Genomic DNA, 15,375 nt, shown 5'->3' with positions numbered 1-15,375 from the left:
AGAAATGGTGGAAGAACAGAGACTAGTCTTAGAAACAAGTGGAAATTAAGGAAGCTGTGGAGGGACAAAACCAAGATATAGGAACCATAGTTCTCCTATTTTAGCCTGTCCAGGCCCCCACCACTGGAATGAAAAAATCTGCAATCATTCCTTCTGTCAAGGTTTCACTTGTTTGTTTTAAAGTTCCAGAAGAGAATTCCTTTAGTCACATGCTTGCCCAGGAAAGAGAGGATCTGGTTTCTTTAGCTTGTCAAGTGGGTAGTGAATTGCCTTCCTAACAGGACCATATATAATGGCAGAAGGTCCATTTCCAAAAAAATCAAAGACTAAGTCATTATCAAACAAAGCAGCACATATTTTCATAATAGTATCTATAGAGTCAGGAATCCTGAGGCAAATTCTTGCCTCCTCAGATAGACATAGAATGCCAAAGGAGTTAACAGCTAACAGTGTCTTACTTGTAACTGTAATGCACTAATGCAATATCTAAATACTCAAATGAGTTTCTGACAGTCCCATCCATCACAATACAACTCTCACCATGTCACCAAAGCACTGTCATTCTAATGAGCCAAAGGGAAGGAAAGGTGAATAGATCGTTAAGCCACTTATGTTGTTGATCAATAACTTTGCAATGTATGCCTTTTGCTCTCCATTTTCTTTTGTTGTGTAGTCATGATTGTACATACTAACATGATTATATACTATGTGTGACTTCATCTGATGAAATGCTTTTCCCTCAAATGGAAGAAAAAAGGAATTTAGAAAATGCATCATTTCAGTCCTCTTGGAAGCAGATTCTGAGACAAAGTTGAGTGGAAGAGGTTTGTTAAGGCTAATGTCTAAATATAACAGAGGGAGGCAGCAGAACTGAGCAGGGAAAGCCTTCAGACTGAAGTGTGGATCTCATAAAATTTGAGCCAATTGAACAAGGGAGATCTAAAGCAAGAATTACCCACTGGAGTTCTGCATTGGGCAGAAATGACCAAAGCTAGTATCCCAATCAATCTCAGTCATTACAAGGGGCTGCCTGGATGAGTGAGACCCTCACTATAAAGATGAAGCAAACCTTACAGAACACTGTCAGCTTAGAGTACTCAATGCACATAAACAGCAAGTGCTTCCTTTTTTTTTTTTAAGATTTTATTTATTTATTTCAGAAAAAGAGTGAGAGAGCGCATGAGCAGGGTGGGAGGGGCAGTAGGAGAGGGAGAAGCAGACTCCCCACTGAGCAGGGAGCCCGACGTGGAACTCCATCACCGGACCCTGGGATCATGACCTGAGCCGAAAGCAAATGCTTAACCGACTGAGCTACCCAGGTGCCCTACTAGCAAGTGCTTTCTTCAAGGGAATTCGGAATGGTAGGCCTTCCTACTGGTCACAGAACAGGAAATGGTTCCTCTAGAATTAGATACTGGTTTAGTCCCAGAATGAGCATCACATACTGACTTTGTCATTTTTATGACTGCTATAGAGAAGTACAATCCTAACTTTGTAGGCAGAAGAAGTGAAAATGTAAGCCATTAATTATAACAACCATTCTATTAAAGGAAAGCATTTATGATTTACTGTAAACCAATTAAAAATTACAAAAACATTGTCTTAGTCTAGGCTGCTATAATGTTATAGAATATTATAGACTGGGGGCCTTAAACAACAAACATTTATTTCTCAGGATTCTAGAGGCTGGGAAATACAAGATTAAGATGCCAGGAGATCCTATGTGTGGTGAGGACACTCTCCCTTGTTTGTAGTTGGCCATCTTCCTGTTGTATCCTCCCATGGGCAAGGGCAGAGAGGGATCATCTCTCTCCAGTCTCTTCTTATAAGGGCACTATCCTATCGTGAGGGCTCCACTCATCATGACTTAATCACCTCCCAAAGGCCCCATCTCCAAATACCATCACACTGGAGATTTAGACTTCAACATATGAATTGTGGGGACAACACATTCAGCCCATGGGAAAACTATTTTGAAAATCAAGAAATTACAGATAAACAGAAAAATTTAAATCTGTAAATTAACAATCTCTCCTTTCCTCACCCTTCCTTCCACTGGTCTATTTTTAAGTAAATTGCTTACAAGTATATCAATAGGCAGCATTGTCTGGTATGGACTTAGTCGTTTCTGTTCCAGACGTGTTATTAAAAGTTAGTCGACCAACGTGCGGAATCTTGGATAAACATATTGTTACCTAATATATCATCTAGAAAGACACCATGCATAGTGCAATGGAAATAACACTGGGAGGAAGTGAGAAGACTTGAGCTCTGGTCTTGAATTCTCCTCTGACAGTAAATATCTAGGCTCTCTGTTTCAAAGATATCATTTACTGCCTATTGATGATTTCATTGTGGATTTTATCTTATCAGTATTATAGTAGACAACACCAAAAGCTTTCAAAAGTCTTTAGAGATATCCTTCCATTCCCTCAACAAGTATTTACTGAGTGCAGAACCCAGGCAAGGCACAGTCCCAGGAAACTGAGATACAAAGCGAAGTCCATGTTCTCTCGGAATTTGTGCTCCAGTCGGGGAGACAAACACTGAGAAAATGTAACTACAATTTGTGATAGACGTAAGTGCTGTGAAGAAAGACGAGGCAGGCCACTAGAAAGAGAATGCCAGTATGATTGTGTATGTGTGTGTCAGGACGGAGGCTTAGATTGCAGTTGTCTAGGTCATCCTCTACAGAGAAGACATTGGGGCAGCAATCTAGATTACCTGTAAAAGAAAGCCAGACAGAGCAGCAAGGGTAAAACTCTAGGGCAGGAACGAGTTGAGCTTCTTGAAGGAACCCTATAAAGGTATGTGTGGATGGATTATTGTGAAAGAGGCTGTTTGCGGAAATGAGGTGGGTAAGGAAGGGCAGATCGTGCAGGAAGTAAAGTCCAGGAAAAGAGTTTGAGGTTCATTAGAAGCCTGAAGGGGAGTCCCTGATGTTTTTAGGCAGGATGACCTGATAGGAGGTATCTTTTAGGAAGATGACTCTGGCTGGTGTGGGGAAAGGACCGGCAGGGTGGCAGGAAGGGGAGCCAGAAGCCAGGCATTAATTAGTCTAGGTGAGCAATGATGGTGATTTAGATAGTAAAGGTGGTCATTGGTCTGCTTCACAATACATTTTGAAGGTAGCATTGTCAGGAATGGCTGATGGATTGGATGTAGGGTGTGAGGGTAAGAGAGGGATCAAGAATGACTTCTAATCTGAGCCACTGCCTAAATAGGAGCTCAAATTTGCTATCAGGCATTTGGCAAAAATCAGGAGTGACTGCCTTCTGTGGGCTCAGCCTAATTTTTGGTTCCGTTAACATGAGCAGTGAGTGGGGATTTTTAGGTCGTGGAAAAGGGTATGCTGTCCTTCATTTTTCACTCATTACTTTATTCTCCACTCACTATCAACACAGGAGTTGACTCATATGAATTAAAACTTTTGTATATCTTGATTGGTTCTCTTTTGGGGAGGTGGGAGGGGGTGGAATTTAGACCACAATTGGGCATCTGCATCAGAGGAGGGACTTTCTAATCCTCCCTGAAACCCTGCTTAGGATAGAAATGATGGGCAGTGATGATACCCAATCAAATCCAACACCTTATCGTGTGGCTTTAATGAGCAAATTCTTTCCTGCTTTTTGGTATAATAAGAAAGCAAAAGCTGGCTCAATTTTTAGATAAGGGTTTTCTCATAGGAATTTGGCAGCGTTATTATGTTCTATTTGACATAATGTAAAGACACACAGAAATAGAAGGACTTCCTTCAGAACCATAACCTAGACAGGGAGACAATGAGGTTTTTTTCCTGGCCTGAAGCTTGAAGAACTTAGAAGATCTTCTTCAAGGTAAGAAACAAGTAATTATAGATACGAAAGTCAGAATGAGAAATTATTTATATGAGAAAAGAACCACAAAAATATAACTATTTAAAGCTGATAGAATTATAGATATCACATAACATACACAAATGACATAACATTTTTAATAAATTATTGCCTGACACCACTCTGTGATAATTTTTCTACTTTTGGTTGCATATACTTTGACTGCATTAACACAAAACAAAATTATATCATTTTTAAAGAGAGGGTAAAGATAATTCTGTTTCACTTTGGCATGATTGATGGAACTTTTAAAAAAAAATTTATAGTTGGGACACCGTAAAAAATATGTCTTCTCACACAGATGTGTTCACTGGAGAAGTACCTCCTACAAAGACAGAATTCTGATTAATTCTATTTCTTATCATTTTTATTTAAAAAAAATCCTATGTGTTAATGATTGAAACCAGTCTGAAAGACCAGCTTCGGACTATATACTTTAGACAAGATTCTTCTCCTCTACTCAGGACATTTGGTGCTATGGCATAGCCCTGGGGGTCCTGCCCCTTTGTATTAGGCTTCTGGGGAAGAAGGCACAGTGGGCTGTCAGTTTTCTTGGAAGCCATTCCCACACTGGGAAGGCTACACTAAGAATTATCTATGAAACTCATAAATATACTCCACTAGACCAAAACTGAATATCATCTCCACTTAATTTCTCTGTAACCAAATGACCAAAATACCCGTGACCACTCCAATGACTGCTTCTCCCTTGCCTCTGCTCCTCCCTCCGCCCCCCTTGTGCTCTGTCTCTCTCTCAAACAAATAAATAAAATCTTAAAAAAAAAAGAATCTCTTGAGCACATCGAAAAGGAGCAAGGGGGAAATAAAGGATCTGTTCTTATGGCATGTTTGATTTAAATGTTTTATTCTAGTGCCTCTTAAACTCACATGTGCATGTGAATTCTGAGGATCTTGTTAGAATGCAGCCCTTGACTGAACCATCCTGGGTCAGTGTCTGAGATTCTGCATCTCTAGCAAGTTCCTAGGTGTTCATAGTGCTGGTTTTAGGATCACATTTGAGTCACAAGATCTTAGCAGTAGTTTAAGTGGTGATTTCAGGACTGCAAGATCAAAACGGAGGCTTGGGGTTTAGAGGGAGATTTTGGGTGTCATCAGCAGGAGATCACTCAAGTAATAAAGGTAGTCAGAGACAAGAAAAAAGCCTGGGACCGAATTTTTGGGCACAGTAATGTTTAGATCAGCCTTTCTCAACTGGAGTTCCTTATTTCAACCACAGAACACAGAAAGTGATTTCAGTCCTGTTTTCTCCATCCTAAGGGTGGCACCTAACTAACCCATTCTAGATGTATAAGGGAGAGGTAAGGTCAGTGGATGCTGTTGGCCATCAGACATCAGGGATGTCTCTGGGCACTCTGGCTGAGAAAGGTTGAATTAAAGTAAAGGAAAAGAAGAAATGATTCATCATAGTAGACTGAGATTGGCAAGGAAGTTTGAGTAATATCAGGAGCTTAGGGCTTCATCACATTTAGTAAGAAACCTGTATGGAAAATGAGGGAGTGATCCACTCTATGGAGAGCTATTAAAAGGTCAAATAAAATGAGGATAGATTATTGATTATCATTCTCTCCTCCCACAAGACAAGTTGTGTTGACTTTGGCAAGAACAGTTTCACAGAGAGGGAGATAGGTTTGATTTGAGTGTGTTCAGGAGAGAACAGAATGGAAGGAACGTTAAAAGGTGAATACAAGCACTGTTCTTTGTAGAGTGGAGAAAGGGGCTGTAGCTGGACTTCAAACTGGAAGGAGTTGGGTAGATTTTTTTGTTTTGTTTTGTTAAGAGATGGGAGCTATTATAGCCGTTTTTGGTATGCAAATCAAAATGATCTAGTAGAGAGGAAAAAATGACAATTCTGAAGTGAGAAGTGGCAATCTTAGTAGTAGTAAAAGCTTCTACTAGGATAAAGGAGGTAGGATCTACCAGGAGAAGGAGGAATTGACCTTACAGAAGAGCATGGAACATGTAACAGGAGGGGAGGCAGAATGTATGGGCTCAAGTTTAGGGCCCAGATATATGAAGAGACGTAGGGAAAATATCAGCAGAGGACAGATACCTTCTCCAAGACCTAAATGTGCCACTCTGCAATACTTGTTAGGGCCATGCATGAAGCTCCATACCACTATGAAGATTGTACTGTTCCAATTCACTCATTTGGCAAATACTCATGGAGGACTAACTATGTGGGTGTCAAACACTGTTGTTTCCTATGGTTGCCTGGATTTTTCTGCAGAGCCTTTTTTTCCCCTTTCCTCTATTAATGTCTCACTGCACTCACTGAGTCTATTTTGTGAGTTTATTGGAAAAGAGTAGGTAGATAATTTTACATAGAAAACATAAGATGCTTATGATGCAGGAGCCCAGGTTCTGGTATCATTGTAGTAAACCCTTCCCTGCATATGTGGATAAGCCTAGAATAGTCAGGAGTGTATGACACTTTGTAATTGGGATATCTAGAAGTAGTTGTACATGTCATAATCTACCCCTGCCCCAGAACCTTTTAACTCCTGGACACTCTGGTTAGGAAAGTCTTGGATGGGGCACCTGGGGGTGGCTCAGTCGGTTGAGCATCTGCCTTTGGCTCAGGTCATGATCCCAGGATCTTGGGATTGAGCCCCACATCTAGCTCCCTACTCAGCGGGGAGCCTGCTTCTTCCTCTCCTTCTGCCCCTCCCCCTGCTTTCTCTCTCTCATAAATAAATAGAATGTTTAAAAAAAAAAAAAGGAGAGTCATGGACACCCTTGACTCTTCCTTCAGCTGCTTACTGAATTATCTCCTCCCATCCCATACCGTCAGCTGAAGTTTACCAATGTCTTTCATACTGGACCCCTCATTTTCATTTCTACACCGACCTCTCCATCTAACCCCCTCTGAATTTACTGCCCGAACTTCTGTGATAACCAGCTAATTGGTCTCTCTGCTGCTTCAAACAACTCCTTACTCTGTCTCCTAAATCACAGGCCAGACCCACCATTCCCCTTCTCAGAAACTGCCATTTAAAAGAAAGCCTGAATGGATTGGGACATTTGGAACTTCCGAATCTGCCATTTCAACTTCATTCCTTCTCCCATCCATCAAATCACCCTCTGCTTGAACCACACAGGGCTACTTGTCCTTCATGCCCTTTCTCATGCCCTGTTTACATCTTTTATTCTGGTTTTTGAGTCTGAAATAGAACACTTACCTTGGCCTTCAAATTATTGCAAAGACTCATCACAAATTCTACATTCATGGCAAAGCCTTCTGAAATATTTCAAGTCACAATGCATTGCTGTTTGTTCTACATCTCCACGTAAGCTGGCTTGTACAGCCACTGCAGTACTTACTCATGTCCTGTGTGGGAGATACATGCTTTTTTATGTTTATTTCCCATACTCGATCAATTCCTTGCAGACAAGGACAGTATTTACACATCACTGAACTGTCTCCCAACCACATTCACACATCTCTCAAAATGCTATCTATGTACATAGTAGGTGTTCAAAGAATTGAGCATGAATGTATCAACCAACTAATCTATTAAGTATTTCATAAAAAGTGAAATAAAAAAGCAAACTTTGGGCCATTTTTTAGATTGTCAGTGCTACAACGGCAGAACCTTTTATTAACATTTTTATTTCCAGCACAAAGAACAAAACTCAATGAAAATTTGTTGTATGAATAATTCAAAAGTTTCTAAGGATCACTGTGTAGCAGGCCCTTCTGTTAGTTAAGGGTAAAGGATGACTCCAGTGAGAGAAGTAATAAAACAAGAATAACTTCTAAACAAAAGGGGAAAAACAATAGAACTGTAGAGTCAGTCACAGCTGGATCAGCAATGATCAGTATGTTCAAGAGAAACACGCTTTCAAAAAAAGCTGTGGACATCATCCCTGGCCAGGAGGGGGTTACAGGCATGATGAGAATGTTGATAACAAATCTGAGTTGAGATGCTTTTGTTCATAGTTTCAGACTGTCTGGAGAGACTGCTGGGCAAGGCTATGATTTGTAGTAACCACAGGAAGTAAGTGTTGTAGCTCAGTGCACCTGGGCAGGAAGGGGGCTGGGTTAGTGCTCCTCAGCCGGCCCGAATTCTTGTGTAGAACAGAAGAGACCAGAAATTACTGTTTCCTGGGGGGAAGGGATGGCCATGAGATCTGGGAGCCATAGAGGGATTCATTTTGGCACGGGCTAAGTGACCCTGAATCCGAGTGCTGAGGGACGGGCCTCTCAGGATGCACAAATGACCTTGGCTAGAGAGGCCTGCTCAGAAGCAGGGTGCTGGGTTCCCCAGGATCATGGCCTGACTGAGTGAACACAGTGCGAGATATGCCAACCAAGGCTTGAGGAAACACAGGCAGACTCTACAGTTAAGACTGGATCCACCTCGTCTCAGCAGATATCAGCCAGAGGACAGCCAGAACCAAAGAGCTGGTGCAGGGGGACCAGCCCAAGACCTGATTGGGGCCAGGACCCCTTTCCCCATCCCAACATCAGGAGGACAGGAAGCCTCACTCCTGGGAAGCCAGCCACCATGTGGGGAAGGTGCAGGGGAGAGTGGGGAGGAGCAGGTCTGTGAGGAGTGAACCACATCCATGGACTGTTTACCCAACAGACATGATCTAGACCGAAACTAACTGGAGACTGCTCATCTACACCTCCTCCACCTTCTTGGCCCAGCCCCGGGGAAGCAGAGGTTGGTAAGCAGGCATAGGTCAGCCAAAGAAAATAAAAAGGTGCTATTTTGTTTGTTTTTATGAATCCAGTATTTTAAATTGTGACCTGTTTTGAAGCTTGAAGGCCCAGGGGCCGTGAGAACGGCAGCTTCATCCAGAAACCAAGGGGTGGTCTGGGGCTCAGACAGAAAAGGGCATTGCAGTCCTTAGCATTCCTGGTGGCCCAAGGAGAGTAGAGCCTGACTGCGAAGGGCTGGGGAGACCAAAAACAGCCAAAGGTCCAGACCGTAGCATGAGCTTACTCCCTTACCCAAGGAGAACAGCTAACGGGCCTAGAAGAGGGTATCTCTGTTTTGAATCTACTTTCAACTCATTGAATAATGTAAGTGTGTTTGTGTTAGGATTCTACATTTTGGAGCACCAACTCTCCTAAACTGCCTGGGCTGAGTAACTGGAGATGCGCTAAGAGGGTGTTGGAAATACTTCATTCATGGCAACCCAGGTTATTTTCAAGTCTTCAGTGAGGATGTTCCCTTGGCAGACAGGGGTGGGGAGAGGCTGCATAATCAGGGAGAGGACGGTGTCCTGATGCCCAGAGGGGTGCAGTGGACAACCCTCCACCCAAGCTGACTGAGCAGGCACCTGATCTCACTCTGTCAGTCATCCTTCTTCCTCCTTTAGCAAGCGACATGGACACAGAGGATGTGGAGGAGGACTTCAGGAGACGGGTCTGCACAGTGTTGGAATGACTATTTACCATGGTCCTCGGTATGCCCATACCCAGAATTGGGTTAAGACACTGACCCTTTAGTCTCTAACTATCTGTGACAGATTTTTTTTTTCTTTGTGAATCAAAGACAACTGATCACATTTTGCCTTTTGTCCTGGGCTATCTGATCTACCTTTAATCATTTCACTAGCAGCTTTGGTATCATATTTGCCTGATATATTAAAACTGCCATAATGTCATCCAGTGGAGTCTTCCAGTTCATTATCTCTACGAATGTCAGATCAATCATAATTGGGGTCTTCAGTTTTCTTAGAAAGGAAAAAAAAAAAGCAAGGTCTAATTTTTAAATGTATAATTCACATGTGGCTACTTCCTCACTATCCATGTACTTAATTATAGATTATAAAACTAATTATGTGTTCTGTGGTGTTTTCTTCTGAATCAGATGCCAATACCTACATTAATCTTTACTACATCTTTGTGAGGTGTGGCCATAAGATCAATGATCTTCCTTTAATAGAAAGAAGAGAAAGGAAGTGGTTTGCCCAAGGTCACTTGCCAAGTCGGTGCTGGGACCTGGCATAAAGCTCAGGTCCCATGATTCCTGCTCTTGTGTTCCATCCAGGAAACCTTGTTGCCCGCAAACCATGACACTAACTCAGGCCTGGTTGCAGTTCAGCTAAGACTCCCCCCGGGGTGTCTGGCTAGCCAGAGAGGGTGCAGCCCACTGCATGGCCAAATCTTTTCGGACCCTTACACCAGAAAACAGCACAGACTAGATGGGTTTTGGAATGACAAAGAGGCAGTCTGCCATCTCCATCCAGTGTGACAGACCATGCTGGGGCACCTCAGTCTCATAAACCCTTCAACGTCACAGTGACAGCAAAAACAGAGGTGCAATGTTCCAGACAGACACATTCATCTATTAAAAAATCGAGAGTTTAATACATGCAGGGCCCTAAGGTATGTCTCATGTCTCATCCCGTTTAATCTTTACAAAGCTTCAGGAGGTACATATAATTATCCTGACACACAGCTGGTAAGTGCCGGAGCCAAGATCTGAACTCAAGTCTCACTGGCGTCCTCCACTGTTAGAGCAGACGCAGCAGGAAGGTGGGTCCTTATGGAGCAGGTCGGTGCTGCTCATGGGGACAGAGAGACAGACCAGAGTAGGTCTCTCAGAAGCCGGCTCACTAGGGACCAGGAGATGGAGTGTAACGTGTGTCCCTGTGTTACCTCTTGGCTGTGGTGCTAACCGTGACCTTGGCATAGTCAAGCCTAGTGTCAAAGCAATTCCATGGAGATACACACGTGATTTCTGTCTGGATGGACACTTGAAGGGTGGAAAATGAAGAATTCCATGTGGAGGAGGGGCTTCCAAGTGGGTTGGGCCCCTCACCTTTTAATCACTTTTTTCTTCTAATCACTGCTCCATTTTAAGAGCCTTGAATAACCCCTGCATTCCAGATATACACTCCAGTATAAATATGCAGAACATTCTGACACTTAAAAATATGTCCCTAGCAAAGTAGGACAGGTTAGAATTACAGTGTAGCCTGTAGGCATAAGGGAGAGAAATGAGTAGGTAATACTTCACTTCCTGAAGTTGCAAGGAATAGTTTACCAGCCAATTGCTGCACAGGGAGGATAAAATTACCATCCAGATCAACAAATGCATAGACTAGAAAACAAATAAATTATTTCAATACTCTTTCAAAAACCCATGTTTTATCCATGATAAATCACCAAGCGGAAGGGAAGTTATGAATACTGTACTTATTTTAAAGACTCAATATCTTCATGGTGTGATATATTCATTTATTCAAAAGTACACCATCAAATTATCTGAATGGGTAAGCCTCATTTACATATAATATGCCAAGCAGTGTTGAATTAGAACTCTGAACATCCACTGCCTCAGTTCCCCAATGATAAATCAACTAATTTCTTCCCAGGTAAGGCAAACAAATAAACAAAACAACAGTTCCCAAAGTTTACTGAAGAAGCTTGCACTACCTCCTCATGACCAAATTCAATTTTCCCAAAGGATTGTGCGTTATGTTTATGACCCTCATCTCATGATTGTCACGGGGCTGGGGGTCTGAGAAGCATCTTTTCACAAACACAGGAGATTGAGAGATTGTCACAAGTTGACCCCCAAGTCAATGCCATTGAACAGGATCTTTACAGTGTGATTTCATGCTTTTGTAAGAAGACACTCTTGAAAGGTACCCAGAACACATTCAAATTTAATTCCAAAGCCAAAGAGAAGTGCTTGGGATTATTCATGCCTTGGCTGCCGTTTGTTAATGCAAATAATTAAAAAAGGACTGTAAACAGAGAGGCACATGGGCTGCTGAGATAAACCAAGAGATCTGCATTAGCTTCAGTCATTCTGATCTCTTTTGTCCTTTCGGTTATTTGGATGTTTACAGAGCTTCCTGTTCTACTGAATGCCTGCTGAGGGAGAGGGTAAGATTGCTTTATCCCCATTCCTAAAATGAAGAATCCCAAATTCTGAGATGCAGACTTGGCCAAGGTCACCCTAGAATGGGCAGAAAACAGAATCGATTTCAGTGCTCCTGTATCTTCATACAGACCTCTCTTCTTACTGTAGCATCACCATGGAATATTGTATAGAAGGCACACACAGTTGGCACCATTCATTCATTCAGCAAGTACATACCGACAGCTCATTGTATGGGGAGGGACTATTTTAGGCACTGCAGATAGAATAATGAACAACATAAAGATCTTGCAACATGGAAACCATGAGGGTTTAGTCTTTTTCTTCTTTCAGCTTTCTAATAGGAGTGATGAACAACTAGGGGATGGGCTTTGAACACAAAAGATGAGAAAGACAGGCTTACTTGCTTATGCCGGAGAGTCCTGGTTTCCTGTTACTGAGATTTGGCTGTGGGCTCACAGCGGGATATGCTTTGCTTCTTATATAATGCATATGTAAAATGGACCCAAATGAATATAATTAAATGTAGGATAGTGACCAACTAGTCTGTTAAAGTGAATGTCATTCAGTACATGTAATACTATATTATTTCAGTTTTCTAAAATGGATTCTGACATCTTAAGAGGTTTCATTGTACACCTATGAAATATTTACAAAGCTGTTCTGAGCAGCTGATAAATAACAGTAACTTCAGACACACTTAGATGGCTGTTTCAAAAGATAGCATTCCATATATAAGCAGCACTTTTAAACAGTATGAAAGCTGAAATGTCATAGATACAATTTCTAACTTGAACAAAATAGCCAAAACAATGAAAGGGATAGCTTCATATACTGAAAATGGACTTTTCTAATGCTTGAGTATGGAAAACACAAATACACTCTTATTTAAAAAGGATTCATTTACACACATGGATTTTTTTTTGCAAAATCTTCAGTTATTGGTTAACAGTTGGTAATATGTTCATTTACTAGTCACTTCCCTCGTCTTTCCTTATCTGTGGGTTTTTTTATCTGCTCTGAAGAGTCTTAGCTGGAGGCAACCTCAGAAATACAGACACTGTTACAGCCTTCTTAAAATAAGGAAAACATTGGTAGGGGCCATAGTTACAAAAGCGCTGATAGGAATAATGAGAACTATATTTAGCTGGGGGGTTAAGGGGAGTGGCTGGAATTAGACATTTTAGAGTAACCACGAAAAATGAAAACCAGTTATCCCAATTCACAAATTCAAAGCCTAAAATAACTTATGCCTTGAGGAGGCACGATTTTTAAATACAAATACAGATTACAAAGTGTTTTGTATTCTAATTTATGAGCTCTAATTTATGAGGCTGGTTGCCCTAAGCCACACAAGAACACCCAATATAGGATTCTATAATTCTATTCACCTCACTTCGTTTCATGAGTTTGCTAAATGTTTCCTGATGTATAAAATAATAACTGCTGAAAATCTGCAAGCCACAAAAATATTCTCAAGCTTAAAAATGTATGCCAATTTGAAAGGCTGCGATCTAAACGAGTTGCTGAATAGGATTTTCTAAATTGGAAAATGGGGAGCGTAATGGGGAATCAATGGTAACCGTGGCTCAGAATGGTAGCAAACTCAGCTCCAGACAGGGGCTGCTGCTTTTCCTGACAGCAAAGCCACTGCTCAGGGAAGGCAGCCTGTCACCTCTTGTCTCAGCCGCCGCCTGCTCTCTGAGGGCTGCCTCCTGGAGCCGTCCCTCTGGGTTCTCTGGGAGATGAGGCCATGAGAGTTGCCCAGAGCAGATGATTTTTGTTTCATTTCATTTACAGGTTCGAAGGAAATGGGGCTTCTTTTACTTCCGACACAATTTTTCCAAGAGAGCAATTGTTTCAGTGTTCCTAACTTCCCGTGCCCAATATTTGCTCATGATCCGCCACAAGTTCATGTCTCTCCGTTCTTCTCACTTTATACACTCTTCACGGGGGCTCTCCTTCATACCTATCCCGTTGTTTAGGATGCCAAGATATACATGCCTATCTTTGTTCTAAACCCCTATATCCTGCTGCCTACTAGACATCTCTGTCTGGATGCTTCACGTCCGAGACGGACATCTTCCTCTTCCTCTACGAGCTGCTCTTTCTCCCGTACGTCTTTTTTTTTTTTTTTTTTTTTTGTATTCTGGCCGACAGATTACCATCAACAGACTAGTCTAAGCTAGAAATCCGAGTGCCATTCTCTCACACCTTGTCTTCACCAAGTTCTATATTGATTCTGCCTGCTTTTTTAAAAAACTATGGATATATTCTGTCCTTTCCTCTTTGTCCATCCTTATTGTAACTCTTTTTTTTAAAAGATTTTATTTATTTATTTGACAGAGAGAGAGAGTGCACATGCAGGGGAAGTAGGGGAGGGAGACTGATGCGTGGCTCCATCCCAGGACCCTGGGATCATGACCTGAACTGAAGGTAGATGCTTAACTGCCTGAGCCACCCAGGCGCGCCTATTGTAACTCTTAAATATCTTGCTTGTACCACTGCAACCTCCTAAATGGTCTCCTTCTGGGGTTTCTTCCCTCTAATCTATTCTGTACCCTGAAGCCAAAGATTTATTTCTAAAATTTCTAAAAGCTTTATTTCTAAAATTCAAATTCCCCCTCCTGCCTAAAATACTTCAAGGACAACCTATGACGTAGAGTAGTGATGATCAATATTTTTGACAGGAAAAAAGTTCCTTCTTCTATTTTTAAAGCAAATTCAAGAGGTAGAAGTGGACTTATTCCGGTTGAAGCGGAGGAGGTGAGTCCCCGGATGCTTTATGGCTCCGTCTCACCCCCTCCCCTCTCATCATAGCTTTCCGTCCCTCTTTTTACCTCCTCATACTGATCCTTACCATCTCTCCCTACCACCAGCACCTGCATCTCCAAGTTTATTTGCAGCACATCTGAACTTTGAAGAAAAGAGTGACTGTGGATATAGGATAGAATATAGCTGTCCGTGGCCATGTGCTTTCATCTCTTAGCCCGCATCTTTCATGCGGGCTAAGCCTGAGAGCAGCAGTCATCCTGAGATCTCTCTTCCTAACTCAGGGCATCCCCATTACCTCTCTCTAGTTTGAAAGATCCTATTTCTTATTTCTTACGAGTTCCTCTTTCGCATTTTTGTTTTTGGTTGTCCTGTGTTTTCTTGTGGGGTGGGACACAGCCTCCAGTATTTTATGAGGAAAAATGAGTGTGTGTGTGATCAATTTTTGCAGATAATTGTTTGTCTGAAAATGTCTTTATTATACTCTTGCTTGATTGGTAGTTTGGCTTGGTCTGTATTTTAAATAGGAAAGAATTTTCCCTCTAATCTATCGTTCCAAGGAGCTTTTTTCGCCCCTGTCCTCTAGCTTTCACTGTGTCTACAAAAATATAAAGTCATCCAATTTTTGATCTTTTGTATTTGGTGAGTGCTTTTTTTTCTCTCTCTCTCTAGAAGCTTATGGCATCTCCTAATTGTACCCAACTGCTCTGAAATTTCAGTGATGTGCCTTCCTGTGGATTCATTTTGGCCCTGCAGATTTTCAGTCTGATGACTAACGTGCTACTGCCCTAGCACTTTTCTTGAATTGTTTCATTAATTTCCCTCCTCCCCTTTTCTCAAGCCCCCATTATTTGGATGTT

General features: G+C 41.8%; 1 protein-coding gene across 3 annotated transcripts in view; it reads right to left on the bottom strand.

The window, feature by feature from the left end:
• Positions 1-15,375, bottom strand: part of NKAIN3 (sodium/potassium transporting ATPase interacting 3) — a 608,438-nt gene that overhangs the window by 207,542 nt on the left and 385,521 nt on the right. The window lies entirely within an intron of this gene.

Source organism: Zalophus californianus, chromosome 4 (genome assembly GCF_009762305.2).
Source record: "Zalophus californianus isolate mZalCal1 chromosome 4, mZalCal1.pri.v2, whole genome shotgun sequence".
NCBI classification, from domain to species: Eukaryota; Metazoa; Chordata; class Mammalia; order Carnivora; family Otariidae; genus Zalophus; species Zalophus californianus.
Note: the sequence above shows the minus strand (reverse complement) of the source record. Positions and strands in the feature narration are given on the sequence as shown.